This window comes from Lissotriton helveticus, chromosome 1_1 (assembly GCF_964261635.1).
Source record: "Lissotriton helveticus chromosome 1_1, aLisHel1.1, whole genome shotgun sequence".
NCBI lineage: Eukaryota > Metazoa > Chordata > Amphibia > Caudata > Salamandridae > Lissotriton > Lissotriton helveticus.
In genome coordinates this window covers 1,239,408,533-1,239,414,532 of record NC_136057.1, presented here as the reverse complement: position 1 = coordinate 1,239,414,532, position 6,000 = coordinate 1,239,408,533, and positions in this window count along the sequence as shown.

The window sequence follows — 6,000 nt, the reverse complement described above, 5'->3', positions numbered from 1 at the left end:
AGCTCCCTGGTTAAAGCCTTAAAAACCCGCGATATTGCAGATATTAGGATGGCAAGGTTAGAGTATAAAAAGACCCAAAGGGAGGCTAAGAGAGAATGGGATGACCAACACTGGCAGGACCTATATGAGGCAAGCAGGTCTAGAAATCTGACCAAGTTTTGGCAGATCGTTAAATGGGGAATCACCCTGGAATCGCAAGTCCCAGCGAATCATGTATCTGCGGATGACTGGGTTGATCATTTTGAGTCCCAGTTTAGGGGTCCCGAAATAGAAACTGTTTGTGTTCCTGCTGTGTGTGCCCCATCGACACGGACGCCGCGTCCTCTCCTAGTGTTTGAGAATAAAGATGCAGAGATTGCACTGGGTCTGGTACAAGCCGGAAAGGCTCCGGGTATGGACTGTATTCCGGCAGACTTATTTAAATATGATTCGTCAAATTGGGTGCCGTACATCACCTTACTAGCCAACGCCGTCGCGAATGGGGCTCTGATCCCGGACTCTTGGCGGGGGGACGAAATATTAACTATATTTAAAAAGGTGCACCGTTCGGCCCCGGGGAACTATCGCCCCATTAGCTCAATAGATGCAATTCAGAAAATTATAGCTAGGATGGTGTTGGCTAAAATCCAGGGTTGGATGGATCTCGAGAACATTTTATCCCCTATGCAGGCTGGTTTTAGATCCTGTGTCAGTACGATCGACCAGGTGTTTAGATTTATTCTTATCTATTGGAAGGTGGTGACCTTGGGTGGAGGAACTATTTATGCAGCGTTTGTAAACTTACAGTCTGCTTTCGATCTTGTCCCAAGAGCTAAGTAATGGGCTGCTTTAGGAATTATGGGTATGCCGCACGATCTTCTGGATTTAGTAACAAGACTGCATGAGGCAAATTTTGCGCAGGTTAGATGGGGCAAGCAGGGGCAGGTCACAGAGAGATTTCCTGTTACTCGTGGTGTCCGCCAGGGGTGTGTACTTGCACCGACTCTGTTTTTATTATTTATTAACAGGGTCATGCAGTATTTTGCGGATACACCGACAGATGCCCCTGCCCTAGGTGGTACAAAGTTTACACTCCTTATCTTCGCAGATGACACCCTTATCCTGTCCAAAACTCAAAAGGGGCTCCAAACTGCATTAAACAAGTTTGAGGAATTTTGCAAGCACAACGACCTCCAGGTTAGTGTGAGTAAGACCAAATTTATGGTGCTAACTAAAAATAGGCCGTTGGTGGGTCATGTTAGCATGAATGGCATTGGGCTAGAGCAGGTGCAAGTGATGACTTACTTAGGGGTTGTTTTAGAAAATAGGCTTAGATGGAAATCGCAGCTTGATGTACTTTTCTTGAAATTCGCCCATTTGACTGGGTGTCTTATCAAGGAACAGAGAACTTCACTAACAAAAAGGATTGGTCCTGCACTTAAAATATATAATGCTAAAATAAGTTCTGCAATTTTGTATGGTGCGAATCTTTGGGGCTATTTGGACCTATCCTCGCTGGTTAGAGTACAAAACAAATTCCTTCGTAACTTGGTTGGCCTTCCTCAATCCACCCCCATGAAACCCTTGTTATTGGACCTGGGTTGTCATTCTATTGATGAAGCTGCCCGGTTCAGGACTGTTGCTTTGTGGAGGAGGATATGGTCATCTCCGGAACTTGCACCCTTTGCCAATGAAATTCTAAAACTTAGATCCATAGTGGGTTCAGGTAATCTTCCCTGGTTCAGAAATGTAAAATCTATATTGGATAACATGGGTCTTAGTCAGTTGTGGTTGGCCCCTGGAAATAATGCCCTTCCTTCTAAAAAGGAATTTAAGGCACTTTATTGGGCGGCCCAAAGAAACCAGATTATTGTCCAGTCTGACTCTTACCTCTCTGACTGGCAGGTTTTTGGATCATAAACTCGACCCCTCGCTAGAGGATTACTGGGATGTTATTATCAAGAGTAGCGATAGGAAGCTATATCACCAGTTTAGGGTTGGGTCGTTACCATTGAGATCTTTTACAAATAAATGGCGGGGTCAGTCCAAAGAGTTCTGTCCCTGGTGTAGGGACCAGAAAGAGTCATTTGGCCATGTTTTCTTTGTCTGCCCTGCGTACCTAGCCCCCCGGAGACAATGGTTAAAACCAATCTGTAACAACTTGAGAACACGGGTGGGTCAGGAGGCTCTATGGCTTCTGAGGACAAACACATCTGATCCTGTGGCCATAGCTGTAGCAAAATATTTGGGTTGGACATGGATTATTAGAGCAAGGCACCTACTTGACACTTGCTAGTTGATCTATTGATTGTTTTAAATTGTAATATACTCCTGGTATGTCTTTAATTGTAAATTTAATTATGTTTTATGTATCTTATTTAACTAGACTGTATGACAAGTCTAATTCATTATTTGGTGAGAATTGTGTTCAGAAATCAACTTTTTTAATTGTCTTAATGCTTTTTATTATGTAGGGCACACGTTGTAATTAGTTGGAGTAGAGTGTTTTATGAATGTCTTTTATGATGGAACATTTCGAAATAAAGACGTATGAACTGAACTGAATGCAATTACAAATGTCATAAATATTCTTACAAATGTGATGACATGTTACCAATAACTTTAGGAATGAAATGACTGAATTTAATAATTATTAATGTAAGTTTGTGTTAATTAATGGCATGCTTTTAAATGTTGTCGCTTATTGGTATAAATGTGAAGAGGTCGTAACACATTTGATGTGTGGATTATAGTTTTAATGGCTATTGAGCAACCTATGGATTGCGGAGATTACCGTAACTTGTGCATTTCAGTGGTTTTAGGTTTTGTTTTGTAACCCATAATTTGACTAATTGTGTTTTTATTGGTTTAATTCAATTTCAAAACTTTTTTTAAACATACATTGGCATGTTATAAGCAGTCCTAACTAAACTTTAACTGCAATTTTTAAGTGAATGTTTGGGTTTGATGTTGATGTACTACATCTCCATTTCAGACTTTCTCAGCCGAGGCATTTAATAAGACCAGACGCAAGGTTACTGCAGGACCTTTAATTAGACCGGATGCAAGGTTGTCACAAGGTAATTAGACCAGGGTCTGCACCCAACCTGCTGCATGTGACCAACCACCACCACTACACACCTCAGAACATTACTCCTGGTGTGCAAATCCTGCCTCAAGGTCATCAATCCCTGTGGTAAAATGTATTTATTATTTTATATTTTGTCACTGCAGGAACATTACCAGTTTGCTCCCCCTGCCCCGTTGTACCCACAAACTCTCACTGGCATCATTTGTGAAGTCAGATGGTACCTGCGGAAAGACTGCGGTACAGACGAGCTCCCACTAGAATTTTTTGGTGGCATTGGAGGTCTACACTTACCTGCATGCCAAGTGGGTTTAGTCGTGTTCAATTTCCTGACAGGAGATCCTTCAGTTAGCTCCTTGCCTGTTCCATTTTGTAGTTCAACTTATTTGGGAGTTGGAGATTTGCAAAGCTGATACTCACCAGAAGCCACATAACCTCCCTTGTCAAGGAGGGATATCACTTTTCTGAAGGCCTGTTGAAGCATTTTAATGACTTGGTATTCAGTCAGGGTTTGCATGCTCCACCGTGTAATTCCAAGATGGCTTATGTGATTTGCCTATTCGTTTCCTCATCCTGTTGGTACACTAAGGATGGCCTTCTCTTCCTTTTGCTGCGTTGAATTGCAGCAGCAGTATTTTTCAGCGGGTTATACGTCCCTTCAGCCTTGTATTTTTGTCCCTGATTAATTTTTACTTGAATAATTGGTTGGAGATAGTGAGAACTGCTCAAAAGACTTTTCTGAAGTACCTAAGACCTGTGAACATTGTTAATATTGATTTACAACTGACATTTTGCATATGCAATTTTACTAAAGCATCGGATATTGCTCTAAGTATAAAGTGCAAATCTTTAGGTTCGTAAATTAAGGGTGTGTTTTAATGAATGGCACGCAGTGGTTACTGGGACTTGTATTTCTTTGTGATTTGGTATTTGAATTGGTAATTAGTCACGTGAAAGGTTGGAATGCACATATTGGGTTTAAAGAGTGAAGCAACATTGGGTTGGTTTATTTGGGATCACCAGGCAGCAGTTGACTGTGCACTATCGCGGTGGTATGATAAGGAGTAGATGAGGCGGTTTAAATGTCAGGATCAGCGTTTAGTATGTGCAGCTACAGATTACTTTTTATTTTTACATTTTTTGGGAAGTCATCACTTTGTGGGTGTTTAGTTTGCACACGGTAGGTCTTATTAAGTTACACAGAAGGAGTACTTGGTTAATATAGTTCTATTTGATTTTTTTGTTTCGCAATGTTCAGCAAGGTGGGCCTTGTGAGTTACGGATGTTTGTGTATTATTTTTTCACATCAAACGTGCATGATTATAGTTTGCACAATAGGTCATGATCTTATAGCTTACGCTTTATGTTGAATATTGTAAAATATTATTAGTGTTTTCAATTTTATAGCTACCCCTGACGAAGCGCTGTTCAGCCCGAATTTGATTGGGTTAATGCGAGTAAAGCTGCCCAGAATGACTTATGGATTCCTATGTGCCATGGAAAAAGGCCTGGATAGGCATTTCTTTAGCATTTGAAAGAATTAGGAAACATGAAGTCTTTTATGTGAATGGAGAAAGCAATGACTAATATTTCCTGGATTTGCTGTGTGACTGGTGAATGGAGTGTAACGACGCTCCACATGTCTTGAAATCATTTATTTGTGCAACTGGGACAGGGCACAAAGCCAGTCGGCACACAAGCATTTTTGCCTAAGACCATCTTGAAAAATAGATGTTTGAGTATAGAGGTGTGCATTTTGTCACTTCAGCAAGTGGCCGCACTTGCCAAGTTGACATGACAGTTCAAAACTGCACACAAGCACTGCAGAGGCAGGTCTAAGACATGGTTGCAGGGCTACTCCTGTGGGGGGGCACAATCAGTGCTGCAGGCCCGCTATTAGTATATGACTTACAGACCCTGGGCACACCTAGTGCACTTTACTAGAGACTTACTAGTAAATCAAAGATGCCAATCATGAATAAAACAATCCCCAATACAATTTACACAGAGAGCATATACACTTTAGCCCTGATCAGCAGTGGTAAAGTGCCCAGAGTCCTAATGGGAACAAAACAGGTCAGAAAAAATAGGAGGAAGAAGGCAAAAGGTTTGGGGATAACCCTGCAGAAAGGGACAGGTCCAACACCCTCTTAATGAATATACACAATTTAAAAATAATAATAATACGGCCATTTATAGAGCGCAAAACAGCTACCTCCTAAAGGAGGTGTCCTGGTGCTAAATATCCAGAGTGAATGTAACATAAGCATCTGCCAGGTTTTGTGCAAATTCATCAAATGACACTACGTTTAAGGCAAGTAAAACTAACACCTTTTAAACGGTCCTGGTATCGCTTAACCTTTTAACTCTTTCAAGCCCATTCAACATATTTTTGTAATGCTTATTTCTCAAACCACTAACTGATTACACCAAACCAAGCAGAGACCCTTCCCTGAGTAAAGTTCTAATTTCATGCCTACTATAGTGTGTTTTTGTTCAGCTATTTTTCTGTAGTTGGGAGAAAATAACCCTTTGTCAGTTAAAATGGAAAGTGCTGCTTTCTTTGAGCTCTCACGTTTATTTTTACCCCCGTAACAAATCTCCATGAATCTTAGAAAACCAAATCAAAGCTGAATAAACTTGGATTTTTTAAAACATTCATGCTGAATTGTCTGTAATGGCTTTTCAGTGGATACTCTGGCCTAATCAGTACTACACACTCGTTATCACCGGTATGATACATTGATATCCAGTGGAGAGAAAATTAATATTGTTGAATAACACAAGATATAATGAATCCATTTCTCTGCACTGATTTAACTCTTTGTACCCCAGGTACAGTTACATACCTTTGTTTATAACTACGACAGTGAAAACACAGAATTGTCTAAACCATACAAACAGATCTTCTGAATGCAATATTCTATTTAATG